The sequence below is a fragment of the Trichosurus vulpecula genome, chromosome 5, assembly GCF_011100635.1.
Source record: "Trichosurus vulpecula isolate mTriVul1 chromosome 5, mTriVul1.pri, whole genome shotgun sequence".
Lineage (NCBI taxonomy): Eukaryota > Metazoa > Chordata > Mammalia > Diprotodontia > Phalangeridae > Trichosurus > Trichosurus vulpecula.
Genome location: NC_050577.1, coordinates 137392338 through 137414201, shown reverse-complemented (window position 1 = coordinate 137414201; position 21864 = coordinate 137392338). Strand labels below are relative to the sequence as shown.

Below are 21864 nucleotides of genomic sequence, written 5' to 3'. Positions count from 1 at the left end.
TCTTTACAGGTAAAAGAATTCCAGTTTTTGTTACGTGGTGATGATTTAGGATAGGAGTTTAATTCTTGGTTTGTGCTGGCCTATTTTTACCTCTACAAGGCTCTCTAGTCATTACTACTTTCACTAGGAAAATTATATTTGTCAGGCTCACAGCAAAAAGTAGCAGAAACCAAGAAGTTGCAAATCTTAAGCTGATCTTTTCTTGAGATCTCTGACTCTATAGAGGGACAATTTAAAATTACTTCTAAAAATAAATTTGGTTTGATATCTGTTGTTTTTATATAATTTGAATTTTCCCCTGTATTCCTCCTCCGCCCCCAAAAGCTCTATTTTATAACAATTTTTTTTTTGTTAAAAAGAGGAAGATGAGAAAAAAAGTGTTAAATACATTTTTAAAAATCTGACAGTAAATGTTACATTGCACACTGAAGTTCTCCCTCCACTTCTGCCTCTGCAAAGGAGCTTATGTGTTCTGGGGTGAGGGTGGGGAGGAAAGATGCCATCTCATCTCTTTTGTTACTGAGCTTGTAATTTTACAACATGCTTTGTCACTTGTTTTGTGGCTTTTTCTTCTGTTTACATTGTTGCAATTGTGTATGTTTTTTGTCGACTGTTTACCTCAGTTTGCATCAGTTCATGTAAGTTTTATGCTTCTCTATAGTCATTATATTGTTTCCTAATATTCAATTACAATCATGTACCATAATTTCTTTAGCTACTTCCTAAAATGGATGGGCTTATATTTTCAGTTTTATTTTTATTTTCAGTTCTTTACTATTATAACATAAACATTTGGGGGCATATGAATCCTCTTTCTTTTTATCAGTTATTTCCTTTGGGTATATTCCTAGCAGAGGAATCTTTGGGTCAGAGGGTTTGGGCATTTTTAACTACTTTATTTTCATAATTCCAAGTTCCTTTCCAGAATGGTTCACTAGCAATATTTTTCTACAACCTTTCCAACATTCACCACTCTTATCTTTTGTCATAGACTGACGTTTTAACTCTCATTTGTTCTTGGCTTCCTGGGATAGCATTTAATCAGGTGTATCTTAATGGATGTTTACTTCATGCACAGTATTTTTTCTAAGCATGTTTTCCTTTAAAAAACCAAAAGGCCATTTTAAAAAGTTGACTTTTAAGAATTTATTTTTGCTTCTTCTTTACATAGACACTTTGTCAGTGTTTCTCAGAATCACATTCTTTACACAATCCCACAAAGCAGCTGGTGTCTTTTCTCCTAGCATGTGTGCAAGCGCACACACATAAACATGCACATATATCAACACAGAAGGGAAAAGAGAACTTACTACACATCTTAGTTCTCTACCTTCCTCCTTCAGCTTACCTGTCAACTCACTTTAACTACATTCCAAATTCTGTGGGTCAGCAGTGCAAACTGCTTTATTTATTCACTTAATTCCAATTTTGTCCCCTGTGCCTGTGAACATGCTAAAAAAATATAAAATGTCCAATTAAAAATTGGAAATAGCTTTCTAAAAGAAGCCAAGGACAGATGCAGTATATATATTTGTAGCCTTTCCGAAAAGATAGGTTTAAGACAATGCCAGCCATATGGATTTATTTGTTTTCAAGGGTTTATGAATATTTGAATCCATTTCCAACTTTTCTAATCTTCTGTCTCTATTTAGCCCCTAGATTCCTGATCTTTTGACTCCTCATCACCAACTGCCTATTGAGCATTTTGAACTGGATGTCCTGTAGGAATGTCCACCTCAGTATGTCTACAACAGAATCTACTACTTTTCCCATTTTCTAAACTTCCCTATTTTTTCTTTTTTCTTAATTATTTTCATTTATTTTGCTAAATATTTCCCAACTACATGTAAAAAATTGTAACTATCATTTTTTAACATTTTTGAATTCTAAATTTTGTACCTCCCTTATGCCAATCCTCAAGAATTTGATTTCTATTATACATGCGAGGTCATATAAAATACATTTCCATAATAGCCATGTTTCAAAAGAAAGCACAAACAAAATAAAACAATAAAAATACAATTTAAAAAAGTATGTTTCAATGAGCATTTAGAGCTCATCAGTTCTCCTTTTGGAAGTGGGATAGCATTTTTCATCATGGGTCTTTTGGAATTGTCTTGGATCCCTGTACATAAGTCATTGAGAGTTGGTCATCCTTAAAATATTGCTGTTGCTATGTGCACCGTTCTCCTGGTTCTGCTCACTTCGCTTTGCATGAGTTCATCTAAGACTTCCTAGGTTTTTTCTGAAGCCATTCTGTTTGTTACTACTTATAGTACAATCGTATTCCTTCACAATCATGTAACACAACTTATTCAGCCATTCTGAGTTGATGGGCATCCCCTTGATTTCCAATTTTTTGCCTCCCAAAAAGGAGCTGCTATACATATTTTGTAAAAATAGGTCCTTTGTCCTTTTCTTTGATCTCTTTGGGATACAGACCTAGCAGTTGTATTGCTGACTCAAAGAGTATGCACAGTTTTATAGCCTTTTGGCTATAATTCCAAATCGTTCTACAGAATGGTTGGACCAGTTTACAACTCCACCAACAGTGCATTAGTGTTCTGATTTTTCTACATCGCCTCTAGCATTTCTGACTCAAAGGGCATATATGCACAGGTGTATAGCCTTTTGGGCCTAGTTCCAAATTGTTCTACAGAATGGTTGGACCAATGGTTGGATAACTCCACCAACAGTGCATTAGTGTCCCAATTTTTCTACATCTACTCTAGCATTTGTCATTTTCCTTTTCTGTTATGGTAGTCAATCTGATATGTATGAGCTAGTATCTCAGACTTATTTTAATTTGTGTTTCTCTAATCATTAATGATTTGGAGCATTTCTTCAGATGACTATTGATAGCTTTGACTCCCTCTTCCTATCCTTTGACCATTTATCAGATGAGAAATGGCTCTTATTTTTATATATTTGACTCAGTTTCTTTTATTTGGGAAATGAGGCCTTCATCAGGGAAACTTGATACAAAAATTTTTCCTCATTTTTATTTTGGTTGCCTTAATTTTGTTTGTGGAAAATCTTTGTAATTTCATGTCATCAAAATTATTTTCCTTCCTGTAATCCCCTCTATCTCTTGTTTGAACATAAACTTTTCCCTTATTCTGAGATCTGACAGATACATTTTCCATACTCCCCTAATTTGCTTACGATATCACCCTTTAAGTCTAAATCATTTATCCATTTTTACCTTGTGCTCAGTATATGATGTGAGATGTTAGTCTGTATCTAGTTTTTGCTAACCTGTTTTCCACTTTTCAAACAGTAGATTACTGTGTTTATTACTGCTACGTGCAATGTGCCTAATCTCTTCCACTGATCCACCACTACTCTATTTCTTTGCCAGTACCAGATTGTTTTGATCATTACTGCTTTGTAATATCATTTGAAATCTGGACCTGCTAGGCTACCTTCCTTAACATTTTTTTTCTTTGATTCCCTTGATTTTCTTGACCTTTTGATCTTCCAAATGAATTGTATTGCTATTTTTTTCTATGTCTGTAAATAATTATTTTGTAGTTTGACTGGTATGGCATTGAATAAGTAAATTAACAGGCAGAATTGTCATTTTTATTAATATTGGCTTGGCCTACCCATGAGCAATTAATATTTCTCCAGTTATTTAGATCTGTATTTATTTGTGTGAAAAGTATTTTGTAATTGTGTTCTTAATAATCTCTCGGTTTGTCTTGGCAAATAGACTCCCTAGTGTTTTGTACTGTATGCAGTTAGTTTAAATGCAGTTTCTCTTTCTGTGTCTAGCTGCTGGGTTTTGTTGGTAGTATATAGAAATGCTAATGATTTATGTGGGTTTATGTTATATCCTGCAACTTCACTGAAGTTGTTAATTGTTTCAACTAGTTTTTTAGCTGATTCTCTACATATACCACCATATCATCTACAAGGGGTGTTAGTTTTGATTCCTCATTCCCTATTTTTATTTCTTTGATTTCCTTTTCTTCCCTTATTGTTATGACTAGCATTTCTAGTATAATATTGAGTTATAGTGGTGATAATGAGCATACTTGATTCACTCTTTATCTTATTAGGAAGTCTTCAAGTTTATTCCCATTCAAGATAAGGCTTGCCCTTTGTTTTAGATAGATAACTACTTAACAGTTTAAGAAAGGGGAAAGGCTCCATTGATTCTTATGCTTTCTAGTATTCTTAATAGGAATGGTGGTATATTTCCTCAAAGGAAATCATATGATTTCTGTTGGGTTTGTTATTAATATGGTCAATTATGCTGATAATTTTTCTTATATTGAACCAGTCCTGCATTCCTAGTATAAATCCTACCTGTTTATAGTGTATGATCTTTGTGATATACTGCTATTATCTCCTTGCTAATATTTTATTTAAAATTATTGTGTTGATAGTCATTAAGGAAATTGGTCTAGTTTTCTCTTTTTATGCTCTCCCAAGTTTAGGTATCAAAACCATATTTGTGTCATAAAAAATTGGTTATATTCCTTTACCTAGTTTTTCAAATAGTTTATATAGTGTTAGAATAAATTGTTCTTCAAATAATTGATAGAATTCACTGACAAATGAAGACAGTTAAGCACTGAAAAGTGGAACCTACCAGATGATTTTCCCCTAATGTACAGCTCTCTTAAAATCAGTCCATTTCTCAGAAATCATTTACACATCTCTAATGCTTAACAAATGATGTTTCAATGACCAGTTTGCTATGTAAGGCCCTCTACAATCTGGCTTTTTACCCTTACCTAATATTAGTCCTCTTCACATATACTGTACATCCTACCCAAGATAGACCACCAACCTATTTAGTGAACACATCTTATATTCTTCTACCTTCCTCTTTTTGCTTACATGTTTACCTGCGCCTGGGATGTCCTTCACAACACTTGTCACTTTTACCTGTTGAAAATTTACCCATGTTCTAATAGTAGAAAGTAAATAATAGGAAGGTTCAAATAGGGATATAACCCCTCCCTGCTCAGAACTCTCAGACCTTTTAAATTATATCCCTGTTGAATACATTCCAATTTGTTTTATTATTGTTATTATTTGTATATATGTTTTACTTCTACTTTTAAGCCCCTCGTGGGCAGGCACATATTTGATTTATTTTTGTACTTACCTTAGCAACTAGTACAGTACTCTGTGCTTAGGAGATGCTCAATAAATTTTTGTTGAATTCAGTCACTCTGTCAAGAATCATTTATTCACCCCCTGCTGGATGCTAGCTCCTGTGCTGGGCGCTGCTGATAAAATGACAAAAATGTAACAGTCCCTGTTCTCAAGGAGCATAAATTATTTTGATGAACTAATCCACTGCTATACGTAGAATAGAGGATTTAAAATTTTATCAAAGGGGAGAAAATCACATTTTGCATACTTAAAAACTCATAGCATTGACCAATTTCCTTGCAGTAGATTTTAAAGATTTTATGTTCTAGGAAGTTCATTGAGCTAATTGTGAAGTAAACTACAGGTTATTTTCCAAAGCAATAAAGATTTTTCTTGTCTATTAACAGGCTCATTGTAATGTGATGCTGGACCTGAACTTACTTAATACTCCCATTCAAAGTTGAATTAGGAAGTTTTGTGCAGACCTGGAAGAAGCAGGTAAATTATTTGTTACAGCTTTTCCTAATGTCATCCATTCTACTTTCTCCGTTACTTATTTTGCCAGATTTTATTTCCCTGGAGCATGATCCTTTCTATAAAATTTGGCTGCGAAGATATTAGTTGTGGTGAAAAGACAAACATAGATAAGATTATTTTTATTGCATATTATTTTGGGCTTCTTTCACATCATGTACTTTACTGTTTTTTGTTCTTTTTCCAGTTCTCAAGCCTAGTATTGAGTTTGGAGTTTATCTGGAAAATTAGTGTGGGTTAGAAATAGGGAAATTTGGATAGGGATGGAGTCTAGACCTGTATAGGCAATGCCCACTCGAAAAAGCATACATAGTGCAGGGGCTTCCTCTCTGCATTTTAGCCTTAGGGAGTTTCCTAGAATAGTCAGAAGTCAAGTGACTTGACCAAGGTAGCACAGACCATATGTGTCTCAGGCCAGACTCTTATATCCAGATTTCCTAGGCTTTGAGAAAATTCTCTGTCCACCATGCCTTTGGAAATTGTAGACAACAATTTTGGGGGGGGGATTGGCAGTTGTCATTTATATTAATATATTGGCTAGTCTATGAATTGTTTCAGCATTGGTTCACTAAAATTGAGTTGTGTGATAAAGTAAAGTAAAACTTAGTAAAGTAAAACTTAGAATTGCTAAAACAATATTGACTGATATATTAGTAAATCTTTCTTTGAAAATTAGTTTTATAATGTATAAGCCTTTTGAAATGGGTATATAGTTTCAAAAAAAACACAGCAGAATGAAAAAACATATTTTATTAAGTGAACAAAAGATGTAGAGCTTTTTCCTGTTTATGTTATAGCTCAGAATATGAATGCTCTTACTATGAAATTTTCATATGAAATAAATTTTTCCGTGTTGTAACATAATAGAAAAAATAACATAGTAGACAAAACTACTGTTGGATTTTTGTCCCAAAGCACTACTTCGTACCTATATATCCTTGGGAAAGTCAATGTCCATGAGCCTCAGTTTTATGAGCTGTAATCTGGTGATGATAATATCTCTTCCATTGGGACTGTCAACATCACATAGGGAATAGAGACTGAATCTTTGATTTCATTGACATAGGGAGTTACCAGATAAGGTACCAATTGTACCAATGTAGATTGATACCTTCTCTGCAACTTAAGAGTTGTCTACAACAATGGTGTCAAACTAAAATAAAAATTTGGGCCACTAAATTATATGTAAGGATCCCTGTGGTTGCATAGTGACTCAAAACCCACATATTAACACTAGATATGTTTTATTGTATTTTTATTTATTTTGTTAAACATTTCCCAATTACATTTTAATCTGGTGTGGGCCCCATTTAAGAGTTTTTCAGTCTGCATAGGAGACATGGGCAGTGTGTTTGAAACCTTTAGCCTAGTTATTGAGTTGGTTAAATTATTTAACCAGGGTCATACAATATGGGTCTGATGTCACACTTGAACTCAGGTCTTTCTGGTTCCAACATGGAATTTTTAATGCACTCTACACCAAATTGTCTTTTACCAAGTGACAAATTAATTAAACATATTTATTAAGGATCTACTACATCATGCACTGTCTAGATGCAGATGATACGAAAATCCAAAATCAATAAGCTTCTAGGAGCTTCAAGTCCAGTGGGGGAGTTCTGATAGATTTACAAATAAGAGCAGGGTGTCCCAAAAGTCTTAGTGCCTTTCAAATCAATTACGATGTTAAAATGCGTTACAACTTTTGGGACACCCTGAGTATTGTAGATACACTGTGATAAAATTAGGGAAGAGACTTAAACAAACTCTTTAGGAAAAATGAGGAGAGAAAGATAGAACTTTCCCTCAGGAGAAAGTAGACAAAGATTTACAGACCAAGTACCATCTGAACTTGGGAACTAAGACTGAAAGCTCCTTGAGAGCAGGGACTGTCTTTGGCCCTTCTTCACACCCCCATTGCTTAGCACAGTACTCAGCAAATAGTGGACTCTTCATAAATGCCATTGGAGAGACTGATAGAAAGAGTAGAATGTCTCAAAAGGCAGAGCTGAATGGGGAGCCTGTTTTAGACAATTTAAATAGCCTGCACAAATGCAGGATTTGAGAGATGAGAGAATAAAACTGTGAAAACCCGGTAACCCATTTTGGGCAGGGACATATGGAGTATAAAAAATAAGGCTGGAAAGGGAAGTTGGAGCTAAATTATTAGAAGGATGGTTAGTAAATAGGTAGAAAGGGAAGCTATAATTCTAGGTAGCCACCATAGCACTTATCAGTAGCATGTCATGCTAGACCTCTCTCAGTTTCCACTGCCCCCTTCCTTTTTTATTTTAATGGAGTTACTAGATTAGTAAATCAGGGCACTACTGCAGGTATAATTTACTTAAGTATTTGTAAAGCATTTGACAAAGTCTCTCATCTTATTCTTGTGAAATGGACCTAGAGATTTGGATTCAGTGGTAGTACAACTAGGTTTCAGAGCTGGTGGAATAGCCAGAGTCAGACCTCAACGGTTTAATGTCATCTTGGAATATTTCCAGTGGAGTGCCTCTGGGGATCTGTGCTTAGTACTGTGCTGTTTAAATTTTTTTATCAATGAGCATTTGGGATAAAAGTATAAGTGACCAACTTAAGAAATTGCAGAAGATACAAACCTGTGAAAGACTATTAACAGAATCACTGGGGAATGATGGTCTGAAGGCCTGGGTGATTGTGAACATTGGTTCAGAAATGGGTCAGAAAATAAGCAAGGTGAAAGAACAAGTGATTGGGATATAAGAAGGAAACTTCAAATTCTAAGATCTTGAAGGGGAAGAATATGGGATTGATGGTAAGACTAAGAGGTGACTCCCCTTGTGATAAGTGAGAGAGTCAAGATGGCAGTCATGGGAGTTGAGGAGGTTGATGAACTGAGAGTCAGGAAAGGGTCATCAAAAACCATATTAATATCATCAAAGATTATATCAGTGGGATATGATGGAGAGGGAAACCAGAAGACAGATATCAAAATCATTAAGAAAAGGGAGAAATGACTTGGAGTTTGATAGAATGCAACAAAAAGGATCCCAATAGGTCAATCTGTTCTGCTGATGTTAATTTCAGAAAAGAGATCATTGAGTCACTGTGTCATAGTAATTTTCTTCAGGGGGGAGTAGGAAACAAGGAGTAAATTGATTCTTCCTTCAGGCCCTTTTAATTAGAGGCCAAATAGGAAGGAGTGGCTATTATTGGAAAGACTGACAGAGTAAAGGTCTGTTTCTGAGAGGTCAAAGGATTTTAAGCTGAAGAGCTAAAATTAAAAGAAGTTTATTAGCTGTAAAAAAGGAGCTGAAGAGGGTATCGTGGAAAGAACATAAACATAAGCCCTTATTGGAACTATAAATATGCTAATACTTCAGTAGATCTGTGATTTCATCAATGCGAGTATTCTCTTAATAGGTTGATTTTATAGCCTACCCAGGATGCCTCCTTATCCCATGGTATTCTTGTCCATTTTCTCCCAAAGAATTCTTCAGTTAGAGATGTTTCTTTAAGTCTTTTCACATTTTATTTGTTTTGGAATGCCCATCCCTCCTTACTTTAGCTACATGAGTTCCAATCAGCACTATATAACTATAAAATGGTGTTATATAATTCCTTAGTAGGGTATAGTATATGTGTGCTCATGTAAAATAAGTGTATCCTTGTGGATTGTACAAATGTGTAGATGTGCAGGTTGTGGTTGTCATGAATATAGATCTCTAGAGTTTGGCCCAAATTTCTCCAAAGAAGACTGTGATTTCCTCCTTGAAAAGATAGGGGAAAAGGATTATGTCTGGGTACTTGCTCCACCTAACTCCAAAAGGGGTATCAGATTAGATTCACTTAAGTTCATCCTCAAATATTGCTGATCTAGGATTGAAATTTTTGAGTTGGAAAGTCACTTCCCTGACCACTCTTAAGGAGGACTGCAGCCTTTTAGCTCTAACTCATCAGCTGACCTCCTTCCCACTAAAGATGGTTATATAAAAACAAACAAACAAACAAACATCACAAATAGCAAATAAACTCATTTATCCAAGCACACAGAAACGGAAATTATAGTTATACCGGTTAAAATATGCCAGAAAGTATGCAACTGAATGAATTCTTAATGGGCAGATAAGCTTTCAGCCCAGACTAAAAGGGGCCTGTTTCACCCCAGTGAGTCTTTAAAATCTCTAAGGGGTCAAGCTGGAAATCAGAGACATGTTAAGTACTACATGACTCCAGTTTCCATTCTCTTTCTCTCTGTGGGTCTCTTTGAAGGAATCTTAGGTACCCCGTTTATCCCTCTCCAAAAATTTCTCTGGAACCCACCTTCACACCTTCCTGGGGTGTAGTGACCCCACAGCTTTCTCCCTACCAATTATAGATCATGTCCCCTATATACAAGTGGACATCCCAATATAGATGGTGCAGTGGATAGAGCACCATACCTGGAGTCAGGAAAACCAGAGTTTAAATCCTGCTTCACATACTTACTAGCTATGTGACTTAACCTTTGCCTCAGTTTCCTCATCTGTAAAATGGGAATAAAAATAGCACCCACTTCCCAGAGTTGTGAGGATCAAGTGAGATAATATTTGTAAAGTCCTTAGCACACTGTCTGATGTATAGTAGGCACTATAAAAAAATTTAACATTGTTTTTAGCTACCAGCTACAAATAAAAAAAAAAAAACAAAACAAAAACCAGGCTTAGTTGGAAGCCTTTTACAGGGGATTAAAGGCTTTAAAGGAATCCAAATGGTTGAGGAATTTGCTTCTCAAAACTTACCTTGAATTGCCAGAAGGTAATGCCCATCTCCATCCTGTACTCCAAACCTCAGGGTAATTTTGGAGCTTCTAGACTCTCAGAGCCATTTCACTTATTTTCACTTCGGAAATAAGGCAGACCCTGGGTACCTGCAGTCATCTAGGAGGACCAGGTTAACTCTTAATTAAAAAAAAGATTAGCCAATCAGCAACCTCTTATTGAACACTTTATGTTAGGAGCTGAAGATACAATGACAAAAAGGACACAGTCCCTTTTCTCAGAGAACTTAAATTTTAATAAGGAGGCAAAATGTATGCATTTAAATGCACATAGAATAAATGCAAAATAAATACAAGGTAGCTAAGAGAGGTAGGACACTACAGTTGAGAGTATTGGGAAACAATTCACTTTGAAGGTGACCATAGTCCAGAGAGTGACTATACCTATCTGTAGTTTCTAAGTTCTCCTTTAGTAGAGACTCAGTGGCATCCTTGGCTGATTCTCCTCCACATGTGTCTTCCTAAATCCTATCTGTTGTAATTTAATTCTTTTTCCTTTTATTCTGTATGATTCTCATGAATTTTATTTTATTATGAATTTTAGACCACCATATAGACTAAAAATAAGTTCTTCTCTTTAACATTTTCAAGTTTTCAGATTGTCTTTAGTATGTATTGCAACTTTTGAGCTAGATAAGGGCAAGTTGTTGTCTTCCTCAATGACTGAGGCACATTGGAGGAGGAATTTGAAATTATCTGCCAAGTTACTAAACTGTATATTTTTTGACCAAGCAATACCACTACTAGTCCTGTACTCGAAAGAAGTGAACAAGGAGAAAGGTCCTTCATGTAGAAAACCTTTTGTAGCTGCTGGGTTTTTTTTTTTTGGTAGTAGAAAAGAACTTGAAACCAGGGGTGGTTGTCAGTTGGGGTATGGCTGAACAAATTATGGTATATAAATGTAATGAAATATTGTGGTGCTGTACAAAATTTTAAAATAGATGGTTTCAGATAAACCTAGGAAGACTTTAATGAACTAATGCAGTATGTGAGCAGAACTAGAATTTTTGTGATGACAACATCACTGTAAAAACCAGCAGCTTTAAAAGCTCTAAGAAATCTGATCAATGGCACGATCAGCCATGAATTCCAACAGACCAATGTCGTAGACTCTTGCCTACCTCCTGACAGAGAGGTGATGGACTAATATACAGATTGAGACACATTTTGGAGTATATCCAATATGGAAATTTGTTTTGCTTAGCTATCCCTGTTTCTTACAAAGGCTTTGTATTTCATTTTTATGGCAGGAGAGGTAGGAAGGAGAAAAAAAGTAAATGCTTGATGATCTAAAAATAATGAAGCAGAATGGGGCTAAGTGACTTGTACAGTTAATAATAATTTATTTACGTAGTCCAAGTCCTGTGCTTTCTGTTTCACTAATGAAGATTTCCTATCTCTGTTTCACATTTTATTTTACTATACTTTTTGCCTTTTTTCATGTATACTGAAATTAGCTTTAACTCTAGGAGGATGTTAGATTGATTGAAAATTGAAATGGCCTAAGAGTGAAGTTTAACACCCTGAAAGAGAATAGAGAAATTCTAGAATATCCTTATCAGCAGGGAACATAGTTTGGTCCATCCCAGAATTAAGGGCCTGGTGTATAAAAAACTTGAGGTTTTCTTTAAATTCATGATTCTATAATTATGTATTATAACCATTTACTCTTTTTCTAATGCTATAAAATATATTGTTTTTAGAGATTAAGGTATTTCCTTATTTTAACGTAAAAGGTAGCTAGATTTTCACAGAAATTATATAGATGCAGCATATTTAAGTCTCTGCGTCTATTTTAATATTAAAGTATTGTTGGGGGAGCGGAGCCAAGATGGCGGCTGGTAAGCAGGGACTGGAGTGAGCTCCCTAGGGAGCCCCTCCAAAAACCTATAAAAAATGGCTCTGAACCAATTCTAGAACGGCAGAACCCACAGAACAGCAGAGGGAAGCAGGGCTTCAGCCCAGGACAGCCTGGATGGTCTCTGGGTGAGGTCTATCCCACACGGAGCTGGGAGCTGGGAACAGAGTGGAGCAGAGCCCAGCCTGAGCGGCGTGGAACATCCAGACCAGAAACCGGGCGGAGGGGGCCCTAGCGCCCTGAATCAGTGAGCTGCGGCAGTTACCAAACCTCTCGACCCACAAACACCAAAGACTGCGGAGAAGGTTAGTGGGAAAAGCTGCGGGAGTAGAAGGAGTTCACGGTTCGCCTTTCAGCCCCGGGGGCAGCGGAGGTAGGGCAGCTACAGCTGTTGTTACTTCCGGCTCCAGGCCCACCTGGTGGGAGGAATTAAGTGGCGGATCAGAGCAGGGGTGCACAGCTTGCTGAAGATCTAAGCCCAGTTCGGGTTGGGGAAGGAGCAGTGCTGGTGTGGCAGAGCTGGCACATCCCCCCCCCCAAACGTGGAACATAGAAGTCTGTAGTCTACAAGCAGTCATACCCCACTGAAAAACTCAAAGGTCAAGTTAGTTGGCTGGGAATATGGCCAGGCAGCGAAAACGCACCGAGATTCAGTCTCAGACTTTGCATTCTTTCTTTGCTAAGAAGACCAAAACATACAGCCTAAAGAAGTCAATAAAGTGCAAGAGCCTACACCAAAAGTCTCCAAGAAAAACATGAACTGGTCCCAGGCCATGGAAGAGCTCAAAAAGGATTTGGAAAAGCAAGTTAGAGAAGTAGAGGAAAAATTGGGAAGAGAAATGAGAAGGATGCGAGAAAACCATGAAAAACAAGTCAATGACTTGCTAAAGGAGACCCAAAAAAATACTGAAAAATACACTGAAGAAAACAACACCTTAAAAAACAGACTAACTCAAATGGCAAAAGAGCTCCAAAAAGCCAATGAGGAGAAGAATGCCTTGAAAGGCAGAATTAGCCAAATGGAAAAGGAGGTCCAAAAGACCACTGAAGAAAATACTACTTTAAAAATTAGATTGGAGCAAGTGGAAGCTAGTGACTTTATGAGAAATCAGGATATTATAAAACAGAACCAAAGGAATGAAAAAATGGAAGACAATGTGAAATACCTCCTTGGAAAAACCACTGACCTGGAAAATAGATCCAGGAGAGATAATTTAAAAATTATTGGACTACCTGAAAGCCATGATCAAAAAAAGAGCCTAGATACCATCTTTCAAGAAATTATCAAGGAGAATTGCCCTGATATTCTAGAGCCACAGGGCAAAATAGAAATTGAAAGAATCCATCGATCGCCTCCTCAAATAGATCCCAAAAAGAAATCTCCTAGGAATATTGTTGCCAAATTCCAGAGCTCCCAGGTCAAGGAGAAAATAGTGCAAGCAGCCAGAAAGAAACAATTTGAGTATTGTGGAAACCCAATCAGAATAACCCAAGATCTGGCAGCTTCTACATTAAGAGATCGAAGGGCTTGGAATGCGATATTCCGGAGGTCAATGGACCTAGGATTAAAACCTAGAATCACCTACCCAGCAAAACTGAGTATCATGTTCCAAGGCAAAATATGGATTTTCAATAAAATAGAGGACTTTCAAGCTTTCTCAGTGAAAAGACCAGAACTGAATAGAAAATTTGACTTTCAAACACAAGAATCAAGAGAAGCATGAAAAGGTAATCAAGAAACAGAAATTGCAAGGGACTTACTAAAGTTGAACTGTTTTGTTTACATTCCTACATGGAAAGATGATGTGTATGATTCATGAGACCTCAGTATTAGAGTAGTTGAAGGGAATATGCATATATATGTATATATATGTTTATGTATATATATAAGTGAATGTGTATGTATGTATATATCTATGTGTATATGTATGTATGTGTATGTATGTGTATATATATGTGTGTATACATATGTATATATGTTTGTGTGTATGTGTGTATATGTGTGTGTGTGTGTGTGTGTGTGTGTGTAAAAGAGAGAGTAGACACAGGGTGAGTTGAAGATGAAGGGAAGATACCTAAAAGAAATAAAATGAAATTAAGGAATGAGAGAGCAACATACTGAGAGAGGGAGATAGGGAAAGATAGAATGGGGTGGATTATCTCGTGTAAAGGTGGCAAGAGGAAGCAGCTCTGTGGGAGGAGGGGAGAGGGCAGGTGACGGGGGAATGAGTGAACCTTGCTCTCATCAGATTTGGCCTGAAGAGGGAATACCATACATACTCAGTTGGGTATCTTACCCCACAGGAAAGAAGAGGGAGGAAGATAAAAAAAATAAAAGGGGGGGGATGATGGAGGGGAGGGCAGATGGGGGTGGGGGTAATGAAAACAAACACTTTGGAAAGGGGACAGGGTCAAGGGAGAAAATTCAATAAAGCGGGATGGGTTGGGTAGGAGCAAAATGTAGTTAGCCTTTCACAACATGAGTATTGTGGAAGGGTTATACATAATGATACACGTGTGGCCTAGGTTGAATTGCTCAACTTCTTAAGGAGGGTGGGTGGGAAGGGAAGAGGGGAGAGAATTTGGAACTCAAAGTTTTAAAAACAGATGTTCAAAAAAGAAAAAGTTTTTGCATGCAACTAAAAAATAAGATACACAGGCAATGGGGCATAGAAATTTATCTTGCCCTACAAGAAAGGAAGGGAAAAGGGGATGAGAGGGGAGGGGGGTGATAGAGGGGAGGGCTGACTGGGGAACAGGGCAACCAGAATATATGCCATCTTGGAGTGGGGGGAGGGTAGAAATGGGGAGAAAATTTGTAATCCAAACTGTTGTGAAAATCAATGTTGAAAACCAAATATGTTAAATAAATAAATTTAAATTAAAAAAAAAGTATTGTTGGTTTCATAGTATCATAGGTCTTAGAAGTAGAAGGGTCCTCAAGAAATCACTTGGGTCCAACTACCTGTCTATAGTCAAATAAACGTATTAATTAATATTCTCATTTCATAGATTAAGTAAGCAAACTCATTAAGGCTAGAGTAGGGACCAGAACCTAGGTATGCTTCCTTCTAGTGTAGTCCTCTTTCTACTAGGCCAAGATTTTATCTTTATTTTTAAAGAGTTTAAATCTTACAGTAGCATTAAACAAATATTATCTATTTAAGAGCAAATGTTCCTTGGTGATTGCAAAAGTATGGAAATAAATTGTCATGTGCCAATTCCTTACAATGTTCATAGAGGCAAGAGATGAAGCATAAAAGTCCATAATTGCTGGTGTCTTCTGTCATCTTTATTTTTTATTTAGGGGAGAAGTCAAAAGCACTTTGATCTCTTCCATTTTCTTGGAATCTTTACCTATTTAAAGTACCTTAGAAAATGATCTCAGAGTGTTCTTAAAAATTGTGTTACCTTGAGCATCATTTTCTTCTGTTTGTATTTGATCAAGTCCTGCTCATCTTCTTGACTTTATCTTCCCACTTGTAGTTCTGTTTCCCCACTTGTTACAAAGTTGGAAGAGTCCACATGCAGTGATTCCACTAGCCATCAATGAAAATAGATCTTCATTAAAAACCCAGAAGATCTCATGTATTTTGTACCTTTGTGGTTGTATTCCTTCCAGTTTCTCATACACATGGCTCTCTAGCATAGTTGAATTTTCATGTTATGCCATGCTCCCAGCAGACTCATTTTCTCTTTCTGTTAGAGAGAGAGAGAGAGAGAATGAGAATGAGAATGTTTTGGGAAGAGCTTGTATTTTAAATGAATGTTGCTTTGGGTTGTCATTTCTTTCTAACTGATAAGGAAATACTGCCCCAGACACTTAAGTTGTGTGACCTGGGTGAGACCCGCATTTCCTCATCTGTAAAATGTGGGAATTGGACTTTATGAAATTATATCTCTTGGCTGAGACACTTCTACGTTTCTGGCTCCTTAGTTTGGCTTTTATTTTGTAGTGAGTCAAATTCTTTTAAGAAAAGTTTATAATGTCTAAAAGAACCTTTATTTTCCACTTTTCTGAATCAACTTCTTGTTCAGTGATCCATTGGAAATGCTATCATCCCATACAGTGTCTTCTACTTATCTTTATGCTTTTTTCTAATTTATGTTTTCACCCTAATCAGCATCTAATCTGGTTACATACAGAGAGGTTATTTTGCCACGACTTGTCATTTTGCCTGTGCTAAAATAGTTTAATGTTGTTTGTTGATACTTGTAACTGGTATCTTTTTGACACTTTCTTAAATAATGTATTTGTAGCGTTCAAGTCTTTTTCTGCTTTCATTTCTTCAACCCAGGCCATTTTTTCCAGACTGTATTCACCATTCTTCTACTGTGCCTGTTTTTACACTGAAGAAACTGCATGTTAATATATATGTACGTGTATGTATGTGTGTGTATGCACACACACACAAACTCATTTAGAAGACTTTTTTCAAGTTCTTCATATAATTTCCCAACTTCTCAGTCAACAGATAACATTGTATAAGAGGCATTTATCTTCATGGTGGTCTGTTTGTGTTTGTGCATTGTGAGAATTGAAGGCAAGATTATAAGATTATAGGATTTAGAGCTGGATGATGAAGTATTCTAGAAAATGACATTTCTGGTCATCTTTGGGTAAGTGTTGAAATGAACTCTCCCAATTCTTTTTATTCCTCTTTCCAAGGAAAGGCTTAATGCCAACCTTTCATTTAGCTGCAACTGTTTAATGTCTCTTGTTTTAAGTTGTATCAGATTTGCCAGTATTGGTGCGCTCGTCCAAAGTTTTCCAGTACTCTAATTCCAACAGTCTGATTCTGTTACTTGTCGTACTTTAAGAGGACACACTTAAATTAGTGCTTACAGATGGTCTGGGGACTGTTTGACTCTTAGTACCCTCTGGGTCCCCTCGCTGGTATCTCTATGGAGATAGAAGATAGCTTCAAGAGACTAAGGAACAGTTTGTATTTTTGTGCCATTCGTTGATTTCTGTTGAGGGAATATTATTCATGTGTGGTCATTTTCTGAAAGCAAATCTTCCCTCTTTGTGCCTTTTAGCTTGGCCTCCACATGGCTGACATACCGTGTGCATTTTGGCCTCTCCTTACGTCCTTTTCAGTTGCATAGAATCGAGTTTGTGCTTGGCTGGTATAACCTTTGATACCCAGGGACACTTTTATTCCAGGATTAAGAATCAGAGCAGGATTTTTCTGAATTCTTTTTATAAGAATGTTTGTGCATATATTAAGTATGTCTTTAGCTTCTTTATCAGACCATTTCTTTATGGTCTTATGGCTGATCCTGTTACCACCATTGTTTTTTGATTTCTAAAAAAAGCGTTTCATTCAGAAAAAAAAAATTGCGACTTTGAAGATCTTCTTCAAGCATGGTATCTTCTATGTGAATGTTAAAATTATGCAAAACTTTGACGGATGTAGCTATGGAGATAACTTTTTCCAGTGATTCACTGAGTATTGATGTTTTAAAATCAGGTACAAAGCAGGGAGACATTAATCTAACGTGTTTGCTGATGTTATGCAAATTTCCTTGCTTAAAGTAAAAGTGAAAGAGTTTCGTATTGATTCCCCACATCTTTCTGTTATCATGTGACATTATACCAGTTGTACCAAGCTCTCAAGTATTAAGAGTCCTCCTTAGTGAAATCCAGAATGTGGAAGCGATGAGTCTGATGAGGTAAGCACTTTTTTTGAAAAAATAAAAGAAAAAAGAAAGAGAAAGAAATATTGTCCAGAATATTGTGTGCAGTTATAGATTCATTCTGTTGAATTCCTTCCTTGCTATACCTCCCACTAATATTTTGGACAGAGATTGAGATAGGCCCTGAACTGCATTGGCTCAGATTTGAGTAAGAGATTTGGTGACGTCACATGTGGGCAACTGTTTAGCAGGTTTAATCATCTCAAGGTACTCAGTTCTATAAAAACTTATCCCATTACCACAAATTATCCTCACTGGGATGCTATGTAGCTGTTAATCATTGAATATCATAATCTCAAGAACATCAAAATTACAAGTAATCCAAAGTACATTGAACAGATTCATGGATGGTATAACTAAACTATGGCATATCAACTAGGGCTTCCATGTACGAAGTAGCAAGAACTAGGACATGAAAGGTATATGTAATTAGAAAAGGAGGTGAGTTAGTAGTGCAGTGATAATGAAATATATCTTTTCTTCATTCTTTTAGGAATGAATTCTCTTAAGAAAGAAATCTATTTCCATATTTCTTAAGGAATAAGTAGAGTAAGCCCTGAATAGGATCTGTAAGTAGTAGAGCATGAAGGTACTCCACAACAAAAAGCTACTATAGGCAAAATCCTCTTACTCTGTCAGTCTCAAAGAAGCAGCTCCTCAACAAATGCCCTAAAGTCTTACCTGAACCCAGAACTAGTCTGAATTAAAGTTTCTGTAAGGACAAGGAAGAAATTAGTCTATCATCGATCTTCACTTTAGCAAGTTTTAAAACTTTAGTGCAAAGAACACAGAATTTAATGGTGAGGATATATCTAATCTCAGCCTTGCCACTACCATGGGCAAGTCAATTAACTTCTTTGGCTTATTTATTTTTTATCATCTTTGAAATTATAGGATTGGGCAAAAAGAAATCTAAGGCTCCATCTGTTTCCAACATTCCATGATCTTATATTCTGTGATCTATGATATTTTGATTTTAGGCTCAGATATTTAGAGCTAGAAGGAAATTTAGAGGCCATCAAGGCCAAGCCTTTGATTTTATAATAAAACTGAGGCCAGAAAGGTAAGTGACTAATCCAAGGTCACACAGCTACTCAGAGTCTGAAAGAAGAATCAGATTCATCTTCCTGATGAAAAGCCTAGCACTATCTACTCTTCCATGTATCTTGAGCACAATAATAAAAGCATCTCATTGAGTTTACTTTCTCTAGCTTTAAATGTTATGTCCTTAGGAGCAGTTTACCATTATCCTGTCCAGTAATGAACAAACAGTAGTCACTGGTTACATTCTGGTACTTCATTATACAATATTCCTTTTATTGTCAGTTATATCTGTGACAGTGGCATTACTGGGTCTTTAGTAGAATAACAGTTGTTTCCTCCATCACATTGACTTAAAAGACTGGGGCGGGGGGTGGGTGGCGGGAGGACAGAGAGAGAGAGAGAGAGAGAGAGGGAGAGAGGGAGAGAGAGAACGAGAACGAACAAGAACAAGAACAGGTCAGTACCCACACTCAATTCAGTTCAGTTTAAGAAATATTTGTTAAACAAATGTATTTTCAAGGGATTATGCAAAAGCTTACAAAGGAGTACAGAAACAATAATGATGAAAATGTCCCTGATGTTAAAGAATTTATATTCTTTTTTCTAATCCATATATTTATCTAAACATTTTAGGAATCATTTTCTATTTTCTGCCTGAACCAGCATCTTGGGTTAAGGGTTTCCATAATTTTTTCTCTACTATATTATTTAGTATTTGCTTACATTTATTTTCCAAACCAAGTGTTAATTGCTCCCTGGTTTTATTATTCATTAATCAGTGTTCAAACTCTCAATGTTCTTCATGATTTAATGACCTCAGTGATAATTCTTCTTCATTTTTCTTTTCTGATGTATATATCTGATACATACATATATATTGCCCTATTCTCTTGGGTTTTGCTAATTGCCTTTTTGAAAAAAAAATCCCTTCCTAACTTTGTTGTCTTTCGAAGATTCACTAATGACCAGAATGTTTATAGTTAATCAGGTATAGATACAGTTGTATAAGCTGTTAGGATTTGAAAATTTGGACTTTCTTGTTGTTCACTGAATTTGTTCTTGAGGAGGTTGACTTTTGCAGGTACATGTGAGCAAAGACTAAGGAAGTATTTACTATGTTCTGACCAAGAGCTATCGCTTCCAATTTCTAATCCGTCAATTATACTGCGATGATACCCGGGGAAAGGGTCGAAGTTATATTAAGGAAAAAGAAACTAAAGTGGAAGCACAATGTCATTGTTTTTTTTTTCATCAAAAAAGAAAGTTTACAAAAGTCAGATTTGTGGCTTGAAGCTATTTGGTAGTAAAATTTTGATGCCATTATACAAAGTAGCAAAATATGGATTTAACTGGCCTGCTTTTCAATTCAACTGAAGATTAAGTACATTCTTAATGGTCTGATTTGCTGGGAAGAGCACTATTACAATAATCTGCTTTTTACAGCCCATATCAAATAGGAACTTGCATCACTTATTACAAAGTTTGTGCTTTGGGAGACATTTTCACGGCATCTAGCAGTGCTGCCCCACATTTCTTGGAATTAGCCTCTAATGATATCATCTCCCAAAATGAGTTGTTTCTCAAACATACTGATTGTTTTGTGGTTAATGTCTAATCCAATAGCTATATTTAAAATGTCATACAAATTTGTAAGAAAAGGTCCATTGGAACTGCTGTTGTATCCGTAATTGTATGAAAATGTTATGGAAGAGACGCTATGCACTTTGAGTGTTTTTAGACCTTCTTTTTTCCTACAAGCTACAAGCAGGAGAGATGAGAACTCATTTTTAACTGTTAGCAATTCAGGTTTTTAACCATTGTCTGCTTGAGAACAGAGAACTGTTACTGTAGGTGTCATGTAAAATAAAGTTGGAGTCTAAAGCCTCCTTTTAGCTGTCAGCCTTATTAAGAAGCTACTCATGTGTTGAACCAGGCACCTGTATTGTATAAGCAATGCATTGTAATGTCTAGGGAGAATTTTCTTTCCCACCACTGCTGCGTTATTAGGCCTTGCTGCTCCAACTTGCTAGCTGCAACTCACAGCACAGTAGGTCTAATGTAGATTGACGCCTATGCCAGAAGACTGATTGAAACTTGTGTCTCACAGTTGCTAATGCTCACTGAACCATTTTATTGAAGATAAAGTAAATAAAATAGATTGCCATATGAGAATTCTCTGAAATCAAATGGAATAATTTGACAGGTTTAAGCCCATGAAGAAGAAGGCAAAGCAGTGAAGCAGACGGAATACTTTTTATGCACAACATAACAGGGCTGGGGGTAGGGAGAGAGTCATCTCTATCGCATTGGCTACAAAATATTAATTTTTTAACAGAGCTGTTAATTGTCGAAGATGGTCTGTGATGCTGTGTTTGTTGTCCTTAAGCTGTGCGCTGACCTCCCCCCACCCCCAATGCTGAAAAGATTTTTACAAACAAAAACTTTTGAAGAATAGGACCTTGGATGATTTTTTTTTGTTTGGTTTTTCTGACATTTACTTGCATGGATCAGTAGTCTTATAGAATTTAATAAACAACACAAATGAACAGATTTGCCAGAATGTACTCTCGAATCTTTTAGGCTTGAAAAAATAACAGTGAAACCTCTGCCTCTGAAAATATTTTGCAAGATACTGAGAGTTTTTACTGCTTTGTTCCATAATAAAAAGGAAAGAGGAAGATGAGAGGTCATTGGCTTTAGAAAATGCACCTTTGATATTATATCGGATGTATTTATTACGTGGGGTTAAAGATTTATCAGTAAGGTGGAACCAGGATGGCAGATTAGGCTCAGCAACCTAGCAGAACTCTCCCAATATTCC

The 21864-nt window shown here is 36.3% G+C and overlaps 1 protein-coding gene across 1 annotated transcript in view; it reads left to right on the top strand.

The window, feature by feature from the left end:
- Positions 1-21864, top strand: part of FOXP2 (forkhead box P2) — a 698983-nt gene that overhangs the window by 248347 nt on the left and 428772 nt on the right. The window contains exon 3 of the mRNA XM_036759264.1: positions 5520-5610. The gene's annotated coding sequence lies outside the window, so the exon portion shown is untranslated. The remainder of the gene's footprint in view (positions 1-5519; positions 5611-21864) is intronic.